This window comes from Dermacentor albipictus, chromosome 6 (assembly GCF_038994185.2).
Source record: "Dermacentor albipictus isolate Rhodes 1998 colony chromosome 6, USDA_Dalb.pri_finalv2, whole genome shotgun sequence".
Taxonomy (NCBI): Eukaryota; Metazoa; Arthropoda; class Arachnida; order Ixodida; family Ixodidae; genus Dermacentor; species Dermacentor albipictus.
In genome coordinates, this window is record NC_091826.1 from 141,282,618 (window position 1) to 141,309,790 (window position 27,173).

The following is a 27,173-nucleotide window of genomic DNA, read 5'->3' on the forward strand; positions in this document are numbered from 1 at the left end:
ATTAAGGACGAAATGCTTTTGGCTGCCATTGCCAGCGACCTTCAAGTATGCGTGAGCCCAAAGCCAGAGCCGTTGTCTGGACAAGTTAACAAGGAAAATTATTCACCCGTAGGCACGCTTACAACTGTGGTATGAAACTAAAGTACAATATAAGGTAGACCACATGTAATACATCATACTTGATGTAAACAAATCAGATTAGCAAATGAAATAATAAATGGTGTATGCTTGACACTGGCTTTGCCACACACAACTATAACACAACATCATTACAGTGTCCATGCAAAAGCATAATTGTCAGCCTCGAATTTACGAAACACATCCGGCACACATACAAATACAAAGTCTCTACCTGAGGCAGGCGGAATTGAGCATTATTCTGGCTGTAGAACGACTTTGCCTTGGGAGACGGTTATGTAACGCGTAGACCAGCGGCGAAGAAACTCGGCTTCACCGAATTTCAACAGCTGTTCTTCAAGATGACCCCATACTATCACCCGTAGTTCTCGCATTCTGGGCTACAATGCCCTATTTGACTGTCGAAATTGTTCTGCAATGCTGCGGAAACACCACAAAACGTAGCTAGCGCAGTAGAAGACGAGATTCGCAAACCGATCTCGCCGATGTGGTGGCCGCACGATGGATATTCCAAACATTCTTGCAACTAGCTACCAGAAGGTGCTTGATAATACGCACTCCTTACTACATGCGCGTTGGTCTCAGTTTGTGCGCAATGCATGGATTTATCACTCGCTACCACATGCCAGCGTTCAAGCCTGTCTCTTAAAGGTAGAACGCCCCACTGATATTGCAAATGAAAACCCTTCACTTGAGAGGGCAAATCAGGTGAAAGCACGGCTGTCCATGTTTGTCTAGTAGCTGCCCGTGGAGGTACAGCTGTCTCACACAAGATTTCACAAAGCCTGGAAACTGGAGTCGCACGCCACTTTGTAATTCTTAGTTGCACAAGCTGCCTTTGCAAGCGCGCAGCCGCCGGCCGCATACTGTGGTGGCGTTACTGCCTTCGGAAGCGAGTTGCCTTTACTCTGCGGCATAAGCGTTCGACGGTAATAGCCCAGCCAATAAAGGAGCAGTGGTCTACCTGGATACTCATCATCATCAAGTAGATCACATGTACTTTTAGTGCACAAAAGCCTACGAAATGTAACTATGCACGACAAGTTCCATCATCCACTTGATTTCGGCAGACGCAAAAATTGCTGCGCTACGTATTGCGATTTGTTTAGCCAGAACTATGAGAAAATAAGCGAGTTTACTACTCATACTGTTGGTGACAGCGGGAGAGCCACCCTTGCAGCTAACCACAGTTTACTGCACAATACGTTCTTAATGAAGAAAGCCCTTTCTGCCAGCGGCAGTGGCGACGCGGTCACTGCTTCCGACTGTTCTTTAAGGGAGCACAATATCTCGCCACGTGCGAGGTGAAACACCACTTGTACAAACTTTGACACCTAGTATTTGCATATGCTCGGTCTGTTTAATGTCCCCTGGTAGCGTTATTTCGGTTCGACCTAAATTTAATGCTTCACATTTCTCATATTTATTTTGCCCCCTGTCATTGAAGCATATTGACTATAAATACGAAATACCTCTGCAAGAATCACTGCAAAACAAAGTGATGTCATCCGCATACGCTGATACTTTTATGCACACGGTTCCTGGCATAGGAAGACCTCTTACGAGCGGGCTCTCGCTAAACCGCCTTAAGAGGAAGCTTTAGCTCGAGTGCTCCTATCTAAATACATGTAAAAGGAGAATTCCTTTTTCTCGTCAACCACTGCACCAACTTTGACAAGGTTTGTTGCATTTAAAAGAAAAACTTAAAATCTAGTGACTGCTGGTTTCGGATTTTTGAGTTAGGTTGTCAATTTTTTATAAAAAATTTGTAAAAATCTAAAATTCTCGAAAAACGATACTTCCATGTTTACAACTCTGTAACTCAACCACTAAAAACGATAATACGATTCTGTGAATTGCATCTAATAGTACATCTAAAGCGGACAAAATTTATATGTTACACATGACTATAAAAAAAGTTTAATTATAAGGAAATGCAACTTTTGCAATACCGTTGTAACCAACGTAACAGATTCACGTAAGATGTAAAATGACATCGAATTCGTCCGCTTTGAATAGTCTAATGGATGCCGTTTACAGAACCGGAATATCAGTTCTTGATGCAGAGCTATGAATTTGTCAACTTCATGCTTCTATTTTTTTCAAACGGTCAAATATTTGAAAATCGTTTTAAGAAAATTCAAGCCCTAAATCAAAATTCCGCTTCCAACAGTCACTAGAATTTAACATTCTCTTTTAAATGCAACACATTTCATCAAAAGGGGTCCAGGGGTTATCTCATAAAAACGTTTTTGCGTTTTACATGTATTTGAAGAGGCCGCATCGGAGTTGGGCCCGAGCTAAAGCTTCCTCTTAACAACAGGTCAATCGCAAGCATAAACAATATCGGTGACAAAGGACAACCCTGTCGCACTCCCCTCGTCACATCAAATGTAGGTGTTAAAATGCTGTTAAGCAGTAGCTCAGCTGTTGTTCGCGAATACAACTTCCACAGGATGTCTACATTCTTCAGGCAAATTATAACATCGTAAAACCTCAAATAGGTACTGGTGTTCTAAGCGGTCGAACGCTTTGGCTTGGTCAAAGCTTACTAATACTCCTGAAGCTTCACGCGCTGTTGTGTATTGTATGATATCACGTGTTAAGTTGAGAGACGAAATTATACTCCGACCCGCCACGGAACATGTTTGATGTACACTGACTATTATCGGCAACAATATTGCCATATGCTGTGGCGCAGCAAGAGACTGAAGAAGAGGAGAACGAGGTTCGTCTCGGCATCGCGCGTCGCCGCTTGCGTTTTTGTAAAGTGCAACCGCCTGTATCTTCATTCAGCTTGCATACTCCAGCAGAGTATACGCGACGATTTGGTGGTGCCTGCTGGGTACGCTCAACTTATGCAGGAGACCCCACTGGGCAGCAAGAACCTCGCCCCACAGTTGGAGTTGACTCCAGTTCACCGCACAGGCCGGCGAATCCGAGGCCTCACCCCAGAATTTGGAAACCTCCAGGAAAAAGTGATGACTGCGACCACTGCGACTTCTGCGGAACGGGTGACACCAACCTCCCTAACGCTGCTGAACCCCCAAGTGCCGACGGTTTTTCATGGCGACACATTTGAAGACGTGGAAGACTGGCTGGCGGAGTTCGAGCGCGTGGCTGCGTTCAACGAGTGCGACAACAACACCAAACTCAGGAACGTCTACTTCAGCCTTCAGGATGGTGCTCGCACGTGGTTTATTGACCGCGAAAGTTCCCTGTCATCCTGGCCTGAGTTCCAGCGCAAGCTACTGGAGACTTACTCGAGCCCCGATCGCCGAGAAAAAGCGGAACGGGCCTTTCAGTCACGTGTTAAAAAACCCAACGAGAGCGTCACGATGTACCTGGAGGACATGGTGCGTCTCTTTCAGCGTGCCGATCCGGGCATGTCGGAAAAGAAGAAGGTGCGTCATCTGATGAGAGGCGTAAAGGAGCAGCTCTTTGGCGGTCTTGTTCGAAATACGCCCAAGACTGTTGCGGAGTTCCTCACCGAAGCCACCGCGATGGAGAAGACCTTTCAGCAACGGTCGAACTTGTACAACCGACAAGTAAATGCCGCCTGCACTCCGGATACGCCGGTAGGCTTAGGGTGCAACGTCGCCTTGCTTTGCGAGCTGATTCGCTCAGTGGTTCGCGACGAGCTGCAGAAGCACCACGGTACGTCGCCACCTCCAGTCAGCAACCTCGCCAGCGTCGTACGCAACGAAGTACACCAGGCACTACAGGCACCTCTTTCGAGCAGTGAAGCACCACCTCTGCCAAGTGAATCCCGGCGCAAGACGTACGCAGAAACATTACTGAGCCCCGTCCAAGCTTTCGCACCTACTTATGTGGCGCCGCCAGTCGCGTTGCAAGCGGCGCAAGCCGCTCCGACAACTCCGCTGCCGTAGTCCGACGATCGCCGAACACCCGCGAGGAAATCAGAGGTTTGGCGAGCACCCGATCGACGACCGCTGTGCTACCACTGCGGCGAAGCTGGTCATGTGTATCGGGAGTGCCCCTACCGACGACTCGGACTGCGGAGCTTTTCTATCGATTCAGCTCGACCTAGGTTCGCCCAAAGGCCACCCAACATCGCAGAATTCCTCGAACAGCAGCGCAGACCGGGCCCATCGCAGCGGCAGTCACGCTCACCCTCACCACGGCGATATTTCCCTGCTCGCGGTACCACCTCGAGGACGACGCAAGGGCGATCACCGAGTCCACGCCGGGAAAACTGACGTAAGCGACCTTCCGAGGCGGGGCCGCTGATGCTCGACGCGCTCAAGACCTCGTATCGTGCCGACCGCAGAATAACGAAAACACGATGACGCAAGAACCAGTTTCCTCGAACAAGACATACCTGTGCTGATCGACGGCAAAACAGTGAGTGCACTTATAGATACCGGCGCCGATTACTCTATTGTTAGTGGAAAGCTGGCGAGCGTTCTGAAAAAAGTTACGTTGCCCTGGAACGGGGCACCAGCTCGTACGGGAGGTGTCCACGTCGTCACAACGCTTGGCCTATGCACGGCCAGAGTAGAAATTCGCGGTGCTGCTTTTCTCGCCAATTGTCTGGTTCTACGCGAGTGTTCCCGCGATTTAATCCTTGGGATGGGCTTTCTCCGGGATTATGGCGCCATTATTGACCTCTGCGAGCGCTGCATCACTTTCTCGACACAAAGGGCAACACAGACTGACGGGATTGGACACAGATCCGCACTTCGCGTTTCGGACGAGAGCATCACGATACCGCCGCGTGCGAGTGTTATGGTTCCGGTCAAGTCAGACGAACTACAAGACGGTGAAGCCATTGTCGAAGGCAACATTTCTATGTTGCTGGCACAAGGTATTTGTGTAGCGTGAAGCCTTGTGAAACTTCGTGAAAGCCGGACAACGGTCCTTGTTACCAACTTTACCTTTGAGCATCGGCACATTTTTTGTGGCACTGCCATCGCCTACATCGAACCATCAACGGACATCGTCGAGTGCTTTGCTTCTGAGGACCACGGTTCGCTCCGAGACATCGATGTTAACTCCGAGCTTACGGACGACCAAAAGAGCGCACTGCAGGAACCCTTGAACGAATTCAGCGCGTGCTTCGCTCGGGCTACTAAGGTGGGCCAAACGCCAATGACGAAGCACCGAATTACGACATTCGCAGACGCACGTCCCATCAAACAACAGCCTTATCGTGTCTCGCCAAACGAACATGAGGCAATTCAAGCCCAAGTCAAGGAGATGCTAGATGATGGTGTCATTCAGCCTTCGCACAGTCCGTGGTCCTCCCCGGCCGTTCTAGTCAAGAATGAAGACGGAAGGCTTCGTTTCTGTGTTGATTATTGACGCCTCAGCGATGTTACCAAGAAGGACGTGTACCCACTACCACGCATCGATGAAGCTTTAGACAGGTTGCGGCGAGCTAAGTACTTTTCGTCTCTCGATCTAAAGAGCGGTTACTGGCAAATTGAGGTCGATGAACCAGACCCCGAAAAAACTGCTTTCGTCACTCCAGATGGCCTTTACGAATTCAGAGTGCTTCCTTTCGGTTTCTGTTCGGCACCAGCAACTTTCCAGCGAATGATGGACACCGTTCTCGCTGGTCTGAAGTGGCAAAGGTGCCTCTTCTACCTTGACGACGTGGTTTTTTCGGCGACATTTGACAACCACCTGAAACGACTGCGGCAAGTTCTCGAAGCCATCCGATCTGCTAACCTCACCCTTAAACCTCACAAGTGTCATTTCGGCAACAAGGAGCTGATGTGTCTCGGACACGCGGTCAGCGCGGAAGGCGTTAGCCCCGACCCCGCGAAAACTGCCGCTGTAGCCTCGTTTCCAACACCGACCGACAAGGAAGGTATCCGACGCTTGCTGGGCCTTTGCGCATACTACCGGCGTTTCATCGAAAATTTTTCGAAGGTGGCGGAGCCGCTGACTCGCCTCACGAGGGCCGATGTATCATTCGTCTGGTCCTCAGAGCAAGAGACTGCTTTCACCGAGTTTCGACAGCGTCTGGTGTCAGCACCAGTTTTGGCCCCCTTTGACGAGGAGGCGCACACGGAAGTTCATACAGACGCCAGTAACGTTGGTCTTGGTGCGGTCCTTGTACAACGGCAGGAATGTATTGAAGGAGTGATCGCCTATGCAAGTCGCACACTATCGCGTGCACAGACCAACTACACCACCACGGGGAAAGAGTGTGTTGTCGTCGTATGGGCGCTGGCCAAATTTCGACCTTACCTTTACGGCCGCCCATTCAAAGTTGCAACTGATCACCACTCGTTATGCTGTCTTGCAATTCTCCAGGACCCTTCTGGACGATTGGCACGATGGAGTCTGCGTTTGCAGGAGTACGACATGATCATCGTGTACAAGTCGGGCCGCATACACGAAGACGCTGACGCACTCTCGCGCGCCCCTATCGACACTACCGACCACGACATTGAGGACGACGGCGTTTTCCTTGGGGCCATAAGCGTTACTGATTTGTCCACACGGCAGCGCGCAGAAGACGCACTACGACCTATATTCGAGCATCTGGAAGGACGAAACCCAACAATACCCCGGCATATCGCTCGAGGATTGTCGTTTTTTGTTTACGACATGGCGTCTTATATAAGAACTCCGCTGCCACCAACAAAACCTGCCTTTTAGTCGTTCCAGCAGACCTCCGTGCTGAAGTTTTGTTCGCCTGTCATGACGAGCCTCCGTCTGGCCATTTGGGTTTTACACGAACGCTTGATAGAGTGTGCAAATCCTACAACTGACCGAGACTTGCGAGTGTGTTACGCGGTACGTCCAAGCCTGCCATGAATGCCAGCGCCGAAAGTCGCCAGCTGTGAAGCCTGTGGGATTGCTGAATCCGATTGACCCACCTGGCAAACCTTTAGACCAGGTCGGCATGGATCTTCTGGGCCCTTTTCCATTGTCATCTTCTGGCAACAGGTGGATAATCGTCACCACGGACTATTTAACGCGATATGGTGAGACAAAGGCGCTGCCTCGAGGCACAGCTTCCGAGGTTGCCCAGTTTTTCACACAGAGCATCGTCCTACGGCATGGCGCCCCGTCGCACGTCATCACAGACCGAGGCAAAGCCTTTACAGCACAGCTCATTGAATACGTTTTTAAAGTCAGCTGCACGACCCATCGAAGGACAACTGCCTATCATCCACAGACAAATGGCTTGACCGAACGACTGAACAGAACGATGACTGACATGCTGTCTATGTACGTAGACGTACAGCACAAGACGTGGGACAAGATACTCCCTTACGTAACGTTTGCCTAAAATACTGCTACGCAAGAAACACCACGCTTCACGCCATTTTACCTCATTTATTATGGCCGGGAAGTGTACACCATGTTAGAAGCAATGCTGCCGTGTGACAACATCGATCATCTCGACCACGCCCAAGATGCCGAACTTTTCCTGCAACGAGCGGAAGAAGCCCGTCAGCTTGCCCGAGTGCACATAAAGCAATAACAGAGCATCGATGCGCACTGTTACAATCTCCGCCATCGACATCTCGAGTTCCAACCTGGTGATCAAGTTTTGGACTGGACTCCCGTGCGCCGAAAAGGACTAAGTCGCTACTTCGGACCTTACAGAGTGTTGCAGCGCATTAGTGACGTGAACAACGAAGTCCTTCCTGACGGAAGTCAGCCTCCCCGACGTCAACAACCGCAATTTGAGATTGTGCACGTTGTGCGGTTGAAACCGTACTATAGCCCCTCGCCTATTCGACGTTTTCAGCCGCTTCGGTTAGTTTCGTGGTTGCTCGTCCATCAGTGCCTTGTGACTATATCGCACACAACAGTGATTGTGACTACAGCCTATGTGTTCATCCTAGACCATCTCGGCGCTCTCAGGTGAAGCCTATGCATGCTTTCCTCCTTTTTTTATTTTTGAAGAGGGGGCAATGCCACATGGCGTGGCACAGCAAGAGACTGATGAAGAGGAGAACGAGGTTCGTCTCGGCATCGCTCGTCACCGCTTGCGTTTTTGTAAAGTGCAACCACCTGTTCCTTGATTCAGCTTGTATACTCCAGCAGGGTATACGTGACAATATCGTCAGGCGATTTACAAGAAGGGTTGTCAATACTTATAGTCTGTGTTGAGCAGCGTTATAGGCCTCCAGGATGAGGGTTCTGCAAGGTTGGAGCCTGGCTTTGGCAAGAGCATTACGCGGCCCCGATTAAACGACATAGGAATAACTTCCCGTGCAAGAATGCCGTTAAGGAGCGATACTAAGGCAGTGCCTACTTCCTCCTAGCAAGACCGGTAAAATTCGACTGGTAAGCCACCTGGTCCGGGTGTTGATCCGCTGTTCAAAGATCGTATAAAATCAAAAGCTTTTTGCAGATTTGTTGGAGACAATAAATTCCGACCTTCTGTATCTTCCACTTGAGGTAGGTTAGTGGGAAATTTCTTCACTCCAGAGCTCTGCATTGTAAATCTTTTCCGATAAAAATGCGTCTGAGAACCAGTTCCAAAGAATTCTTTCGATATCTCGCCTCGCACCGCTCTCTGTGCCATCTTCTATTATAACCCTTTCAATGAAAGAGCTCCCATTTTGCCTCTTGCAGGACGCACGAGCCAGCTCCAGTACCTCAGCGTCAGAAACTGGCTGTTCGTCATCCACGCCTTTCCAAAGGTTCGAGAATACCAGCTCATAAGTCTATGGTAGCGTTCACGCTGATGTTCTAGGTATTCGCGCATTAACTGTGTTTGGGAGTCACCATCTCGTACTATTCTTATCCTTCTCAGGCACTCACAAAGCTGTTCGGTCTCTTTCCTTTTCCGTTTCCTGCTAGCTACTATGCCTACTGACCTCCACCTTTCCTTTAATGTATCCCACGCTTCGATATTGCATTCATAATCGAAAACTGTTGTAGCTACTGACGCTTTTAGTTCGGTTAGAGTCGCCTGGTCACGCAAAAAAGCAATGACTAGTTTCCACATATCAGTGCGTTCACCTGGCCTTCCTTCGAAGTTCAATATGAAAGCGAAAGGGTGATGATCTGAAAAGTACCCGGCGTCCGCGGGGACATCGAGGATGCTGCACTGGGCAATTTGCATTGTTAATTCAGGGGGGAAATAGATTCGATCTAGACGACATTGCGATTGCCTTTGCTGCCATGTGGCGCCAAAACTTCCGCCATGCATATGGACCCAGGCATCCGATAGATTGTATTCTTTCACTAATAAGATAATTCAGTTGCGTGCGTATTGGAAGTGTTTTGTCTTAGCCCTCGTGAGTCGCGCATGGGGTCGAGAACACAGTTAAAATCACCAACTATAAAGAATGGGTGGTTGTCTAACAAAAGAAGGGGAGAGTCTCGCAAACAAGTCATTGCGGTCTCACCGTACGGCGGGTCCATAGACATTCAATGCCCGAACTTTCTCTCAGCCCAGAAAAAACCAAATGCTATAAGTTGCGAGAACAAAGCTATGTCATCCGGCAACCACTCTAAACCTAGGAATATCCAGTCTCTGACCTCAAATCCTTTGTACAGGACTGCATTACATGCACTAGTTACAGTCCAAACAAGTCACAATAAATATTGCTACCGAATTCTTCCTTATGTTTGTTCACAGTAGCAGTCAAGCAGTGACCTCTCATACGCTGAAGTTTTATTTGCAATTTGCAATAGGTGGACGTTCAAAAGGCAGAGGCAGGGCACCATGCGCTCAATTGCACTCTTTTGGCACTGAGACAGGGTTGCCTGTAATCTTTTGAACGCCAGCGGTCTGTCTGTACCGTGGCGCGGGTTTGGCGTTTCCCCGAGTGATGGCGTCACACTTCGTGGCGCCTTCTTCAGGCGCTTTTCTGCTAGCTGGGCAGTGCGCCCTGTCTCCCTGGCGTCTTTCGTGGCCTGTCGCGCCGCCTTCAGCCTTTTTCGTTCTTCTAGCTGGGCAGCATTCATATGGACCAGTGCACAGATGGAGTAGTGTGGTGCGGTGGGGTGTGCCCTCTAGAACATGCACTGCACCCATTTTAACTTGGGGCTAGTATCCTCTCTAATTGATCTGCTTCGCCGGTAGCCATTTCATGGTTACATCTACTCTCAATTACGCAGAGCCAGCAATTTTTACAATGGTATGGAGACAGCGGCATGAGGGCAGTCGTATGGCGACGCTGGAATGACGAAGACTGTATGGCGACGACGGCCTGTGGATGACGGCATGACGATATTCGGAAACATTACGCCCAAGGACGACAATGCAACTCCCACGACGGGATGATGAGTCCGTAAAAACGATGCAGCATTACCAATGGCATGACGACTACGTAACGACGACGCCGGCAGGGAGGGTATTAGATGACGACGCTATGACGACAACGGCGTGACAACATCATGCCGATGGTATGACGACTACGACATGACCAGACGACTGTATCTGGCACGTGTGCCACTTCAGTAACTGACGAGCAAAAGGAGAACAAGGTGAAAGCAGAAGCCAACGTTTCGACAAGTGTACTTGTCTTCTTCATGGCGAAAGAAGACAAGTCCACTTGGCGAAATGTCGGCTTCTGCTTTCACCTAGTTCTCGCTTTGTTTAACGTCTTGAATTTCCACCTCGCGTCTTCCACGTGTTTTCATCAGCAGCTGGCAAGTCATAGGGAATGCGTAGTGGTGTAGGAAAAATGTAGTCCACGCAATAAACCATCGTTTTTCCGCTTGCCGTCCTGCGTCGTCTCAGTTCTTTTGCAGTTCAATGTTTGAAGTTGGACAATACCGGCTGAAGCATAGTCGCCGCAGTCAACGAAGATGGACCTAAAATAACCGGAGCTTTTACAGTTCACAGGTAACCTCGCTACTAACTCGAAATATTTTGACTAAAAGTTTGAGTTCTTTTATTGCGATTAGCATTCTTTGCCATCTTCAGCAGTTATCTATCTATCTATCTATCTATCTATCTATCTATCTATCTATCTATCTATCTATCTATCTATCTATCTATCTATCTATCTATCTATCTATCTATCTATCTATCTATCTATCTATCTATCTATCTATCTATCTATCTATCTATCTATCTATCTATCTATCTATCTGTCTATCTATCTATCTATCTATCTATCTATCTATCTATCTATCTATCTATCTATCTATCCTTCCTCTTACGCCGACCCAGTGGCCCAAGTTGTCTGCCAGCTTGAGCTGCTAGGTATGTCCTCGAGATCGTGAAGCAGTCGTGGTCATTGCATCGTAGTCATTCCTTCTTTTCATCTAACTCTCATCGTTCCATCGTCGACACGCGGTCGACGTCATACAGTCTTCATGAATTCGTTGTGAAATCCATCACCGCCGTAATGTAGTTGTTGTCCTTCCATCATAGTCAATCCAGCTTCATCATCCGGCGCTCGTCACGCCACCGTCGTCTTAACTTCGTCGTCCTCACATTGCCCAATGCCCTTGTCATGCTGTCGTCGTCATTGTGTCATCGTCATACAATCGTCTACATGCATTCTTTGCGATACTGTCACTGAGATTACTTTGTGGCCTTTGTATTGTCATCATACTAACTTCGCCAAGCAACTTTGGCAATACGTCGCCGACGCCGTTGTCATCGCACAGGCGTCGTCATACCATTGTCGTTATTTTCACGCGGTAGTATTACCATCGTCATCACTTCGGTAATGCCACCTCATTGTGGATATGCCGTGGTCGTCATACGACCTTCGTTACTCCACGTACGGCAATATTTTTTCCTTGATTTTGATCTGAATATGTTGTTGTCAGTCAGTCGTGATTATGCCACCGTAGTCACGCCATCGTCTTCCTGCTGTAGTGGTCGTGCAATATTCGTCACACCAGTGTCGTCATCCAGATTCCATCATGCCGTAGTCGTCGCTCGTCCTCTTTATGCAAGCTTAGCGATAGAGTCCTCATTACACCATTGTCTTCACACACTCGATATCATAACATTATCTTCATACCGTTGCCATGCCATCGTCATCATAAAGGTTTCGTCGTGCATTCATTGTCATTCCGCCATCTTTATATGGTCGTGGTCGTTCCAACGTGCTCACTTCCAATTTGGCATCCAACTCTACTTATGTCATCATCTTCACGGCATCGTCACACGGTCGCGTCCTCATTGTCGTCATGTCATCATCACGCTGTTCTTTTGCCATCGTTATCACTTCAGTAAAGCCATTTGATTGTCGTCATGCCGTTCTCGTCCTATTGCCCTCGTCGATCTATTGACGTCTTTCGTTCTTCATCATTCTACATCAAATACGATTTCGTCATTCACTGGTGATCATGCCGCCTTTGTCAAACCATCGTCTTCATTGTGTCCTCGTCAGACAGACATTATCATGCATCCCTGGTCATACCTTCGTCGTAACACCATCGTCGTAATTCAAGCTTCTTCATACGGTTGTCATGATACTGTGGTTGTCGCTCCATCGTCGTTCTAACTTCGTCAGAATTTAGGAATCCTCAGGTTGTCGTGCTCTTGTCATGATACCACCTAGTCCTTTCATCGTGGTCATTATTTCGTTATTCTATCCTCTTCACTGCACTGGCTCATGAGCTATCTTGGCAGGCGACTGCCATAACAAAGTGGGACGATAAGGGAGTACTCATCGTATAACTGAATGCGGGAACTCTCAAAACGGCCACTACAGATGTTAAGTAAATGGGACTTCAGGAATACCATGTGTGACTACATTATTGGAATACTAATTGCATTACCATCTTTAATCCCTACGTTTCTCGAATTCTAATCGCATCACCATCGATACCATCGACAGCCACCGTGAGGTGAGTTGTGTCGTAATTTTTGGCAGATGACTGCGCCCAAATACCGTCGTAGGACCGATGCTGAAAAAGCATAGAGCTGCGGCTAAACAGCGCGAAAAATATGAGGACACGAGGAAACAAATACCACAGACAAGCTCTGACTGCCAACGAGAAGTTCTTTTTTAGATTCACCGGACCTTTACACCTTTTTCAGCATAGGCATGCGCACACCAGTCATAAATGCATCTGCAAACCTGCAACACTCTAACCTTTCATCCAACAATGTTTTCCCGACAAGGCAAGAGAGGGGGTGCCCCCCATATTTGAAAAGACAAAATTCATAGGGAAAGAAAAAGGTAAGAGGGAAAGGGAAATGGTATACGCTTTTCACATTAGAAAGGAAGGAGATAAATGTGTAAGCACCGCCTCTCTTGCCTTGTCGGGAAAAGAAATAAGATTTTTGGATGAAAGATTATAATGTTGCTGATTTGCAGATGTTTTAGCGACTGGTGTGCGCATGCCTATGCTGAGAAACATAGAAAGGTCCGGCGAATTTCAAATAAACTTTCAGTTGGCAGTCAGCGCTTGTCCGTGGTATTTGTTTCCTTGTGCCCTGGTAATTTTGCCGCTCCAAAAGGACTTCTTCTTGGGCCAGTTGGTGCTTAGATTTTCCCGCTGTTTAACCTGAGTTCTAAGTATGAACCAACTAGCCCTCATCAAGATCTTACTAACTGATAAAGCAGCCCTTCTGCTGAGCGTCGCTTGATACGATGCTCTTGATGCGTTCACCACCTTCAGGATCGAGACGGACGAAAGCAAGGAGACCATGCGACCATTCGTGCAGATGCTCGAGGCCTACTGCTTTGAGATCCAAAATGAAGTTCACGAGTGATATGTACATCGTTTGAGGAAGCAAGCTGAAGCATTGCTACTTCAGAAATTTTTCCCGATTTCAAGCGCAGTGCAACTACAGTGAGTCGAAGTACTCAATGATCCGAGATCAGATCGTGTTTGGCACTAACGGCCCAACACTAAGTAAGAAAAACTTTGCAGGAAACGGGCCTAAAGCTGCAAAGAGCAGAATAAATGTTCAAGGTTGCCGAAGCTTTAGCACAATGGAATCAAGTCTGGCGTGAAGTTAATGACAGATTTTACGCAATTACAATCCGCACCTCGCCGAGTGAGGGAGAGAAGAGACTACCAGTGTCAAAAAGATAATTAATGTGCAAGAAATGTAATTGGCACCAGAGGCGTTTTCCTGCGATAAAAGTTGCACCTACTGCCACAAACTTCATCTCTTTGACGTGTGTTGCCCTAAACAGTTTGGAAGGGCAACACAGGACTTTGTTTACTTGTACCCTGAGCATGATGTACTATGTGATTTCAAGAACATCTTCAAAGGGCTGTTTGAAGCAACCTTACAGCGTGGTGCTGTGACCAAGTGCTGCGACCCGTCGTCAATACTGCGAATATGGTGCCTCCCGTCGACACCAGGCCCTTCGTTACAAACTTCTAAGAATGTAGCGTGACAGAATAATAAACAAGGAGAATACCCGAACAAATCGGGTGAGTCCTGTGGTTTTTATCTAGAAAAAAGATCGTGGTCACATTGTGTGCATCAATCTGAGACGCATTGATGAGCCCATTACCAAGCAGAATTAGTAGCTTCTTCAAAATGAAGACCTTGAATGAAAGCTCGCCGGTACCAACTATTTTAAAAAATTAGATGCGAGTTCCAGGTTTCATCACATGCCATTTGAGGAGCAAACTTGAAAAATACGCCCTTTTGCAACTCCGTTTGGCAGATATTGTTATCTTCCGCTGCCCTATGGCATCTCCTCGGCGCCAGAAGTACTTCAACAGATTCTGAGTAAAGTTGTACAGGGGCTATTTCATAAACTGCATTCCAGCATGGGCACAACAATAGCACGACAAAAGGCTGAAAGCAGTCCTTAAGGTGGCCGAGGGGCAGGCCTCACGTTCAATGCTAAGAAGTGCCAGTCTGCGTTGACAGAAGTACAGTTTTTGGGTGGCGTCATCAGTCTCAAATGCATAGAGCCTAACCTAAAGCTTCTCTGAAGTTTGATACATGTAGCCCAGCGAAATCAAAAGCACCTGTATGTACACAGAATCCTTGCAGTTCTCAACTACTCCGGTACATGCCATGCTTGTCTGAAAGGACCGCGCTTTTGCGAGACCTAATGAATTGTCAAATCAGTTTCATATGCCCCAAAAGTACACCAAGTAATGGAAGAGCGTCACTGATGTCCTGACTACTGCACCAGTGGTGCAGTAGTCAGTAAAGATGCCAGTAAAGAAATCAAGATGAAGTGTGGTGCTTCGAAAGAAGATTTTGGGGCAGCTCTCTTGCAAGCGTTTGCAGATAAGAGTTAGCAACCATTTCAATATGCATCGCGCGTGCTCGTGGAAGCCGAACAGCGCTGTGAGCAAATGGAGAAAGAAGCGCTGAAGGTTTTTCGGATTCTAAAAGTTCAGTCTGTTTGTTTACAGCCAAATATTCGTCATAGAAACTGATCGCAAGCCAATGCTTTCAGTAGCGTTAAAAAAATATTTTGACATGCCACTTCGCTTGCAAATATTTTTCCTAACGCTCATGAAATTCGATTATTCCTTGCAGTTTATTCCCAAGAAGAAGCTTCTCCTAGCAGACATTTTGTCGTGGTTGTCCCTTGGCACAAAAGCCGACAGCGCTGGGGCAACGGAGGACGTCGATGTTCATACCGTTCGGATAGTGGCTCCATGGTCCATGAAGCAGCGCATAAGAAACTAGCTAAGCAATCTGCTCTTGACTATTTGAAAACAGCCCTCACCATCCTGGCAGGAGGGAGCAACTCCGTAGCCGAAACGAAACCATTTCTCAAGGAAGGATGCCGCAAACGAACAGGGACAAGATAGAAAAACACGAACGAGCACAGACCAACACGCCCAACAGTGACTATTTGTGAAACGCTTCGTCTCATAAATGACAGTGCTGAATAAGTCATATCATAAGAAGCCAACAAACACTGACACCAAGGACAATATAGGGGAAATTACTTGTGCCTAATACCTGAAGTAATGAAACGATAAATAATGGAAATTAAAGTGGATGAAAAAACAACTTGCCGCAGGTGGGAACCGAACCCACAACCTTCGCATTTCGCGTTCGATGCTTTACCAATTGAGCTACCGCGGCGCTGTTTTCCCATCCACTTTCTTGGGTATTTATGTGTCCTAGTAGAACCCTGGGATTGTTAGCCAGTGCCGCCACTCACAGACCTTGGCGGCGGACGTGGAACCTCCTTCATGCCGCAGGCGTCACGAGAACGTGATCTTTTTTGGGTGAAGGCAACTGGTCAATGAACCCACATATAGGCTACCTAAAGGCATCAATGTTGCCGGATTCGGGACCCTCGTTATGTAATCAATGAGAAGAAAGGGGGTTAACCGAGGGGCCCGATTTTTATTAGTCATATCATAAGAAGCCAACAAACAGTGACACCAAGGACAACATAGGGGAAATTACTTGTGCTTAATAAGTGAAGTAATGAAACGATAAGTAATGGAAATTAAAGTGGATGAAAAAACAACTTGCCGCCGGTGGGAACCGAACCCACAACCTTCGCATTTCGCGTGCGATGCGCTACCAATTCAGCTACCACGGTGCTGTTTTCCCATCCACTTTCTTGGGTATTTATGTGTCCTAGTAGAACCCTGGGAGTGTTAGCCAGCGCCGCCACTCACAGACCTTGGCGGCGGACGTGGAACGTCCTTCATGCCGCAGGCGTCACGAGAACGTGATCTTATTTGGGTGAAGGCAACTGGTCAATAAACCCACATATGCTACCTAAAGGCATCAATGTTGCCGGATTTGGGACCCTCGTTATGTAATCAATGAGAAGAAAGGGGTTTAACCGAGGGTCCCGATCTTTATTAGTCATATCATAAGAAGCCAACAAACACTGACACCAAGGACAGCATAGAGGAAATTACTTGTGCTTAATAAGTGAAGCAATGAAACGATAAATAATGGAAACTCTGTTGCCCAGTTGCCTTCACCCAAACAAGATCACGCTCTTGTGACGCCTGCGGCATGAAGGACGTTCCACGTCCGCCGCCAAGGCCTGTGAGTGGCGGCGCTGGCTAACACTCCCAGGGTTCTACCAGGACACATAAATACCCAAGAAAGTGATGGGAAACAGCGCTGCGGTAGCTCAATTGGTAGAGCATCGTACGCAAAATGCGAAGGTTGTGGGTTTGGTTCCCACCTGCGGCAAGTAGTTTTTTCATCCACTTTATTTTCTATTATTTATCGTTTCATTACTTCATTTATTAAGCACAAGTAATTTCCCCTATGTTGTCCTTGGTGTCAGTGTTTGTTGGCTTCTTATGATATGACTAATAAAAATCGGGCCCCTCGGTTAACCCCCTTTCTTCTCATTGAGTGCTGAATAAAGTCATGTTGGAAGGCACCAAAGTCGTCGTACCAAGAAGGAAGGGAAAAAAAGGGAAGGAAAGAAAAGGAGGTTAGCCAGTGTAAGTACGGTATGGCTACCCGGTGCGTGCGAAATAGATAAAGGAAATAAAATGTGAAAGAAAGAAAACAAAACAAAGTGTGAAAAATTCACACAACAACGCGACGCTATGCGACAGAACTTTCGAAGTCGGTTCCACAATTCACAGTCCCTTCGGAACTTGAGCAGAACCATTAGGGTCCCGAAAGCTGAAACCCGTCTGCACCAGTGTCCGAGGACTTCTTTCTCTGTGAAGGTGCGATTGTCCACTTCTTCGAGCGCGGTAGCGAGCAATTTTCTGGACACTTTGTAACGAGGACAGTCAGAGAGAAGGTGTTGGATCGTTTACTCGCAGCCACACTTGTCACAAGCAGGGCTGTCGGCTATTCCAATGCAAAAGAAATTGGCGTTCATGAATGCCATGCTCAGCCACAGGCGCCACAGGAGTGTTGCGTCCGCTCCTGGTAACCCTGGTGGAAGACGGAGTTTCAGACGTGGATTCCGTCTGTGTGGACGCGCGTTGGCGAATTCACTGGTGTTCCGCAGAACCTCCGTAAGCTCAGGTGTGAGGGAGCTAAGCCCCGTGGCGCCATCTCGGCAGTGGTATTCTCGACAGTGGTATTGGTACAATCTGGGCACCATTGTTGGTCAATCGGGTAGCGTCATCCGCACTGTGATTTCCAGAAATTCTGCAATGACCTGGTATCCACTGGTAGATGATGTTTTGTCCCCCACCGATTGCATGATGGTGAGGTAGTTGAATGACTACGACTAACTGCATGTTAGATGCATGGTTGAAAGCGGACAGCAGACATTGGACAGCTGCCTTCGAGTCACGAAAATTGGCCATGACTCTGATTATTTGTGGCCAATAAACTACAGAGCAGCACGCATAACTGCGAGTTCTGCAGCCATCGTTGATGTAAGGTGGGACGTCTTAATTGGCGTCATACCAGGGAGCACGCGTTGGGAAGAGCCCGGAAGAATTCACGTCGACCATCTGAGCTTGCGGAGATGCGAAGAAAGAACCATAAATTTTTTGTTTCCTGGCCAGGGCATAACGGTGACATCAGCAGGCTCATTGAGAGCTGTCCCAAACCAGCCTGGCGATCATGCCTACAAGCTACTGAAGGAGCCACTTATGCTTGCTGCTCCAACGTGTGCATGGTATCGGGTTGGTAGGGTCTGTGGCGACACACACCGCGCATATTTCTGCGCACCCTTCCATCTTATCATCTGGCTAAGCATACCACAATTGCACGCTGGGTTGCATGGTCGATAAAGCATAGCGCCACCGCCATGTCACCCGAGGTATACGTCACCGACGGTGGCTATAAGAACAGGCTGCCTGGCTGATAAAAGCCGCCTTCTACCACCCGCTACCGTGACGAACGTAGCGTTGGTATGCCCGTCCGCTGACATCGTTCACCGAATAAAGAAGCGTTACGTTTTTATGTTGGGATTCGTCCTTCGCTAGCCGCGACATCCCCACATCTGGTGACCCGGACAACGAACAACAACGCATCGCCATGGACGAACAAGACGCCCTTCAACGACAGCTGGGACTTCTCAACAGGCAGCTTCACGCGCAGCAAGAGGTGATCCAGAAGCAAGAGCAACAGCTTCAGCAACGGCACGACCAGCTCAATGGTTCCGTGCAGCAGCATCCTGCCGGCTCCGCCAAGGACGTCACAGCGCCGGTAGATGGCATCCCGCACGCTGCCCCGCACGGCGTCTGGCGTCTCGCTGTCAAGCTTCCGCAGTTTTGGGCCGACTCGCCCGAGGTATGGTTCGCCCAAGTCGAGGCCCAGTTCTCCCTTGCGCACATCACACAAGACCGGACCCGCTACGATTACGTCGTCGCCCACCTCGATGCCCGCTACGCCAGCGAGGTCCGGGATATCCTTGCCAACCCACCAACGGCCAACCTTTACGAACACCTCAAGACGGAACTTATTCGCCCCCTGTCGCTCTCGGAAGACCAGAAGGTGCGACAACTTCAGTCGGCAGAATTAGCCGAGCGCAAGCCTTCGCAGCTCCTCCGCCACATGCGTGCTCTCGCGGGCAACATGGAAGTCCAGGATTCCTTCCTGCGAGCACTTCGGCTTCAACGACTTCCACCGCACGTCCAGGCAATTCTGCAGGCTCAGCTTACGCTACCTCTCGACCAACTCGCCAACATCGCTGATCGCGTCATCGAGGTCATTTTGCCGCCGTTGTCGCCCACCATCCAGGCTGTCGCTGCACCGCTGAACACCATAGAGCTTGCGCGGCGTATCGACGATATCAGCCGACAGCTCAGCTCCATTCAACGACGCCTGGATCAACACTTGCCGACGTGCCACTCGCAAAGCCGTGGCCCGAACACTACCCCGTCGCAGCTGCCTGGTGACGACCACAGGCGTTACTACCATAGACGCTTCGGGGACAGAGCACGGCAATGTCGACCACCCTGCTCCGCTGGAAATCAGGGAAACGCCGACGGCAGCTCGTAGCCACGGCTGCGAGCTGCCAACCTGGAGGCCGTCGCATCTTCGTCACCGACCAAATTACAAAGCAGCGGTTCCTTGTCGACAGCGGTTCCGACATTTGCTGCTACCCGCGAGCCCACCTACAAGGTCCCCGCCCTTCTACGTCTTTCGAGCTCAGCGCGGCAAACCGTTCCACTATCAAAACTTACGGCTCGCTCCGCCTGCGCGTCCAGCTTAAAAACCTACGCCGTGACTTTCATTGGAATTTTGTCATCGCCGACGTCACAGAGCCAATCATCGGCTCAGACTTTTTGGCGCACTACAACCTCCTTCCGGACTGCCGCCACGACCGTCTCATCGACGCGACAACGGGACATTCTGCGCCGGGACAGCGAACGACTACCCACCAGCCAAGCATCAGAGTACTCAGCATCGAACATACTTCACCGTACCACGCCATCCTCGCCGAATTTCCCGGTTTGACGCGCCCAAGCGGGTTGCCACGCGACGTGCGGCATACCACCTTGCACTACATCCGGACCACCCCAGGGCCCCCAGTTTTCTGTCGCGCCCGTCGCCTTGCCCCGGACCGCATGCGCATAGCCAAAGCAGAGTTCGAAGCCATGCTCCAGGAGGGAATCGCCCGCCCCTCCGACGGCCCATGGGCCTCACCACTTCACCTCGTCCCTAAGAAGACCGAAGGCTGGCGGCCCTGTGGGGACTACCGTGCCCTCAACGCCCGCACAATTCCGGACAGGTACCCCGTTCACCACATACAGGACTTCGCACATCGCATTTCCGGCTGCCACGTTTTTTCCGTGCTTGACTTGGTCAAGGCCTACACGCAGATACCTGTCAATCCGGACGACGTCCCGAAAACTGCAATAATTACTCCTTTCGGCTTGTTCGAGTTTCCCTTCATGAGCTTTGGCCTGCGGAACGCTGGACAAACCTTTCAACGCTTCATCGACGAAGTCGTCCGCGGCCTCGACTTCTGCTTCGTCTATCTCGATGACATATTGGTCTTTTCCCGCAACGCCGACGAACACCACAGGCACCTTCGTCTCCTTTTCCAACGCCTCGACGACCACGGCCTTCTCGTCAATGTCCCAAAGAGCACGCTCGGCGCTTCAGTCGTCAAATTCCTCGGCCATGAAGTTTCATCAGAGGGAACTCGACCCTTACCTGAATGCATCTCAGACATGCAAAATTACCCTCAACCAACCACCGCTAAAGACCTTCGCCGTTTCCTCGGCATGCTGAACTTTTACAGGCGTTTCTTGCCACACGCAGCCGAGTACCAGGCTCCCTTGGGGCTCTTCACGGACGCCTCTAGCATCGCCATAGGCGCCGCCCTTATGCAGCACGTAGGCAACACCTGGCATCCCTTGGCGTTCTTCTCCAAGAAACTCTCAGCTCGCAAAACGACTCCTTCTGCGGCCAGTCCTACCGACGAAACCACGACCCCCGCGCCGTCGAGTTCGCCAGCTTACTACCGAGAACTTCTGGCGATATACGAAGCAGTTCAGCACTTTCGCCACATTCTCGAAGCACAACACTGCACTATCTACACCGACCATAAACCTCTGACCTACGCCTTCTCTCAGCGCCGCGACAAACTCCCACCGGTTCAGCAGAACCAGCTCTCGTTCATCGCCCAGTTTACCACCGACATCCAACATGTCAGCGGGAAGGACAACGTGGTCGCCGACGCGCTTTCACGTGTGGCAGCTATTAGCCCTTCACCGATAACAGCTGATGTCCTCGCCGAGGCTCAGACTACGGACGCTGAACGGCAGGAGCTTCTTAAGGGCAGGTCCTCGCTACAACTGCAGCAAGTCCCCATACCTGAATCGACAAAGACTATCTACTGCGACATGTCAACAGCGCGAAGCAGGCCTTACGTGCCCCTTTCCCATCGCCGTGGCCTCTTTAACCAGCTACATAATCTCAGCCATCCCGGCATACGCGCCTCTGCACGCCTCGTGGCTGACCGCTATGTCTGGCCCTCCATGCAGCGTGATTGCCGCACTTGGGCGCGCTCCTGCATTCAATGCCAGCGCGCTAAAGTGACCAGGCATGTCACTTCACCACTCGGCGCATTCCCCCAGACCTCTGGTCGGTTTCAACACGTCCACCTTGATATCATAGGGCCTTTGCCTCCAGCTGGACGCTATCGCTACTGCCTCACCGCCATCGATCGGTACACTCGATGGCCTGAGGCATGGCCCCTCGAGGGAATCACTGCGGAAGACGTCGCCTCGGCCTTCTTCGCCGGCTGGATTGCCCGCTTCGGGCCCCCTCGCCGCGTCACCACCGACCAAGGACGACAGTTCGAATCGCACCTTTTCCGGCTGCTCGGGCTGACCATCGGGTTCGAACGCTCGCGGACCACCAGCTACCACCCATGCGCCAACGGGATGATCGAACGTTTCCACCGACAGTTCAAAGCAGCCAACATGTGCCACCCGGACTCAACCTGGCCTGAAGCCATCCCAGCCGTCACCCTAGGTCTTCGCGCCACCTTTAAGCCCGACATTCAGGCTACACCCGCAGAGCTCGTCTACGGGGAACCTCTCCGCCTTCCAGGCGAATTTCTCGCTGCACCGCCATATACCACCGCGACGTCAGATCCCACCGATTTCATCGCCCGGCTCCGACGCACTATCGCTACCCTCCGCCCGTCACCTGCAGCTCACCACTGTAAGACCGCGCCCTTCGTCTTCAAGGATCTGGCAACGTGTTCGCACACTTTTCTCCGCGACGACACCGTCCGCCGGCCTTTACAGCCACCTTACAGCGGACCCTACCCAGTCATCCGTCGCGACGACAAAACCTTCACCCTGCGCATTAAAGGGAACGCCATCCGCGTCTCTATCGACCGGCTGAAGCCGGCCTACACCGATTCCGCCGAACCAGCGAATACCAGTACACCCACGGACGTCCATCCACGACCGCCGACATCGCAGCCTGCTTCCGTCACTACGCGCAGCGGACGTCGCGTACGCTGCCCAGATTTTTTCAAGCCCTGAGGGCTCTCCACTCCGCGGGGGGGTGATGTGGCGACACACACCGCGCATATTTCTGCGCACCCTTCCATCTTATCATCTGGCCAAGCATACCACAGCTGCACGCTGGGTTGCATGGTCGATAAAGCATAGCGCCACCGCCATGTCACCCGAGGTATACGTCACCGACGGTGGCTATAAGAACAGGCTGCCTGGCTGATAAAAGCCGCCTTCTACCACCCGCTACCGTGACGAACGTAGCGTTGGTATGCCCGTCCGCTGACATCGTTCACCGAATAAAGAAGCGTTACGTTTTTATGTTGGGATTCGTCCTTCGCTAGCCGCGACATCCCCACAGGTCATTTGTTTAGCAGAAGTCGAGTCACCACCCATCCATCAGCGCCTATCCAGAGGTCAACGCCGCATCCACACCAACTTTTGGCGGGTCCCACAAAGGCCCCTTTGGGAATCCACAATTTGAGAATCACAGGTAATGAGAAGTTCAACACACCACCCATCCCTCAGTGCTTATCCAGACGTGAACGCAGCCTCGACTCTGACTGTTGCTGGGTTCCTCGAAAGGCCTTCGCCCTGCCCTTTACCTGGCAGCCTGAGCGACGAAAAGAAGCAGTGGCAACGACGACGAACGGGGTTTCGCTGGTTGCTTCTTGCCACAGATTCCAAACCAGTGTCTTCGGGGGCGGAGTTACTGCGGGTTATTGTGAGCGTGGGCGTGGTATCATAACGAAGTTGACGAGGGGGATTTGCTGCTGGACAGTCTTCACACTCCCTAGACGACTCTCCTAGGGAAAACGACAGTATCGAAAGCGGAGACTTTTCGAGAATGAGGAATGTGAACTGAGACGTTTAACTTCCTTCTGCATGGAGTGCGCTTCCGCACTGTAGCAGTGTAAATAAGCCTTTAAACCCTTTATCCTTCATTTTCTACTACATGACGTCGTAGTCGATGGGCTTGGTGGATTCCATGCGAAAAATGCCAGCCAAGCGGCAACAAACTGGTCGGCAGCAGTAAGATCAAGAAGGCAGTCCTCACGATCTGGGATCGGCGGACGTGGGTCGGGAGACAAGAACTTCGCAAGATCGAAGGAAACGACGGAGGAAAAGCGACTTCTGCGGATCCAGGATCAGCAGACCTCCTTTTCGTGGCTGAGGTAGACACATCCGTCGCTGTAATGGCGTAGAGTTTTGGAGGACTCGAGGAATGTGGAAGGAAGTGAAGCAGAAGGCGATTCCACCGTCTGGAATCGGCGTGCCTGGGAACGTGGCATCGGGAGACACGACCTTCGCAAGCTCGAGTTTGAGTGAGTGCTTGAAGGACTACGTTTTGCCGGACAGTAAGGACAGGGTTCTATCGGGCAATTAGTTCTGATTGATCGCCACCGGGTGTGCGGGCAATACAGGGGAAGTATTATTTAGCTCTTGAAAAGCATGGATATTACAGCATTAAAGAGGGATGAGCTGTTACTCTTGGCAGCAGAACTCGGTATAGATATTAACCATAGGTTTAGGAAGCCAGTAATTCGTACTGCGTCTGATGGAGTCGGTTTTCATGAGGACGAGCTCACAGATGCCTGGTAAAAATATGTCCTGAGAAAGAAGGAACGCGAAAAGAGAGAAAGAGTGGAAAAAAAGGTGCGCCATAGAGAGGAGCGCAAGGGAAAAGAGATGGTGTGGCAAGAAGGGAGGAAGCATCATGAAATTGAGCTCGCGAAAATGAGACTAGACATCGCGCGACCAAGGAGCAGGGCGCCGCCACAAACAGAAAGCGTGAGAATGACGAGTTTGCTTCAGCTGTAAAAACAGGCGATGGCATCGGTCTCTACCTGATTACTTTCGAATGGATTTGTGGCAAGCGATCATTTCCCCAGGCACATAGACGAAGCAGTATTTTGAGTTGATGCCGGGTAAAGTCGCGCAAGTCGTAGTCCGACTGAGCGCAGACGAGACAGCCATTTAAAGCTTTGGTGAAGGGAAGTTTTCTCGCAAAATACAAGCTATTCGTCGAGGCATTTTGTTAGGAACTGATTTCCTCGGCCAAATTTCGGAAAGAGGAGCAGGCGCTGTGTTGCGACGCGGAGCACAATGCAGAGAAGGAGGCTGAAGTAATTAGCTCGGGAGACGTAATTCAGTGGAGGAGGAAAATTTTGCGATTTCCCCTTTCGAAAGTCGGGAAGAGAGTCAGGCGCTGAAGTACAATGATTAACTCAGTGCCAAAAAGCAAAATGATACAGCCAGCTTTGGAGGCATAGTTGGATCGGAGGTGGAAAAGGAAAAGGCAAGGAAAAGGCTACGTGAAGGTGAGATCGAGATGCGGGAATCTACAGGAGACAACGAAGAGATGGGCCAGACAGCCTTCACTGTTGTCTCTTGCAAAAAGAAAAGAGCCTCAAGTACTCTTGTTATATTCAAGCCAACTCATCTTGACAGCAGCTTATGGAAAGTAAACCCAAATTATCTGGTTTCTGCGGTCGTGACAACAGCCCAAGGAAAGATACTCAGCCATCGTCTCAACAAGGATGGCAGCCTCATGGTGACAGTGTCTACATTTCCTGCAGGTCATCGCCTCCTCACAGTCCAGATCTATCGGGCATTCCTGTAGAAGCTCGAGTTCCATACTACTCTGCCACGTACGGGAGGGTACAGAATGTTCCTGTTGAGTACTCGGATGACGAATTCAAGGAGCGTTTGATCGAACAAGGAGTGATATGTGCTAAAAGGCAAGTATTGTACGTCCTTAACGAATACGAAGCTAAACATTTCGACAGAATTGCCTGTCTCGTTGGGAAATTGATTAGAACTTGAGACTGACTCCAACCAAATAACTGAATTTTATTAGCCCGACGTTTCGGAGCCCATTCGGCTCCTTCTTCAGGGGGTTGTTCGTCGGAGGTGGCGGCGTGCCGCTTTTAAAGCGTCTTTTTTGAAGAAAGGAGGGGGGAACACGGGAGGTGGGGAGACACTTCACAGACGGAAAGGTGGGGGGGGGGACAAAAGGAAGGGGGGGGGGTGTTGTTGACGGATTCCATGGTGCTGGGATGACCGGTGCTGGGAGGATTGCTCGCGAGGGTGCCCTTGATGGGAGGCGGGGGGGTGGGGAGGTTACAGGCTCGCGCCGACGCTCTGTGTTGGTGAAACAAGCGGGAGTCTATCTGGCTGTGGGCCCTTTTCTTCTTTTCGTCATGTCGCCAAGGCCATGGACATACACCGAGGGTAGGTTGCCCTTCACGCGGTTTATGTTATTCCCCGTATTCTGAATGTGCCATGACTCCAGTAGTAGTCTCTTTCACCAGTTCGTTTCTGTTTCAAGGATTTCAGTTTCCTTGAAAGCAATTTTCTGGTCGGCGTCTTCAGAGTGTTCAGGGACGGCGCTGCGAATACGGTTGAATGTCCTGACGTCGTTCTCGTGTTGTCTGATCCTTTCTTTTAGATTTTTGGTTTCCCCGATGTACGACGCCGGACAGTCGGCACAACTGATTTTGTAGACGACGCCTTGAGCTTTTTCTTTAGGTGGACGATCTTTTGGTTTAGGGAGGAGGATATTAAAAGTGTTCATTGGTTTGTGCGCCACTTGGAGGTTTGTGCGCCTCAAAGTGGCGCACAAACCAATAAACACTTTCCGTCTGTGAAGTGTCTCCCCACCTCCCGTGTTCCCCCCCTCCTTTCTTCAAAAAAGACGCTTTAAAAGCGGCACACCGCCACCCCCGAAGAACAACCCCTTGAAGAAGGAGCCGAATTGGCTCCGAAACGTCAGGCTAATAAAATTCAGTTATTTGGTTGGAGCCAGTCTCAAGTTCTAACGAATATGGCATGGTAACGGAAACCCGCAGACGCTCGGTCATCGTGGGTTTCTCTAAGGACGCCCATTTACCGAACCGAGTGTCGCTTAGATTCTGCAGTTATGCCGTGACGGAATACATGGCGTCCGCTACTCAATGTTTCAGATGTCAAAAACACGAACATATAGGGAAATATTGTAAAGGCCCCATCCGCTGCAAGATATGCGCTGGTGCACAAACGCATAAGGAGTGTACGTCACGTTCCCAACCTCGATGTGCAAACTTTGTGTCACCAATAAGAAATCAGCCACTCTAGCAAGGACAATGAAGCAAATCGAGGGAAAAGTGAGGAAACTACGAGAACCACCACCTAACCCGGATGTGCTATATACACGCAGAGTTGGAGAAGTATGGGAGAGGCCTTTGCCTTGCAGTGGACGTAACCAGGCTGATGATGATGATGGTGATCATGACTGTAAATGATATATTAAGCGAGCTGATTTCCAT

General features: G+C 50.0%; 1 protein-coding gene and 1 non-coding gene across 3 annotated transcripts in view; one reads left to right on the plus strand and one right to left on the minus strand.

The window, feature by feature from the left end:
• LOC139061385 (ATP-binding cassette sub-family C member 2-like) overlaps positions 1–27,173 on the minus strand; it is a 223,154-nt gene that overhangs the window by 176,614 nt on the left and 19,367 nt on the right. The gene's annotated exons all lie outside the window — the stretch shown is intronic.
• On the plus strand, positions 17,080–17,152 carry TRNAL-CAA (transfer RNA leucine (anticodon CAA)). The gene has a single exon. It is a non-coding gene; the product is annotated as a tRNA-Leu (tRNA).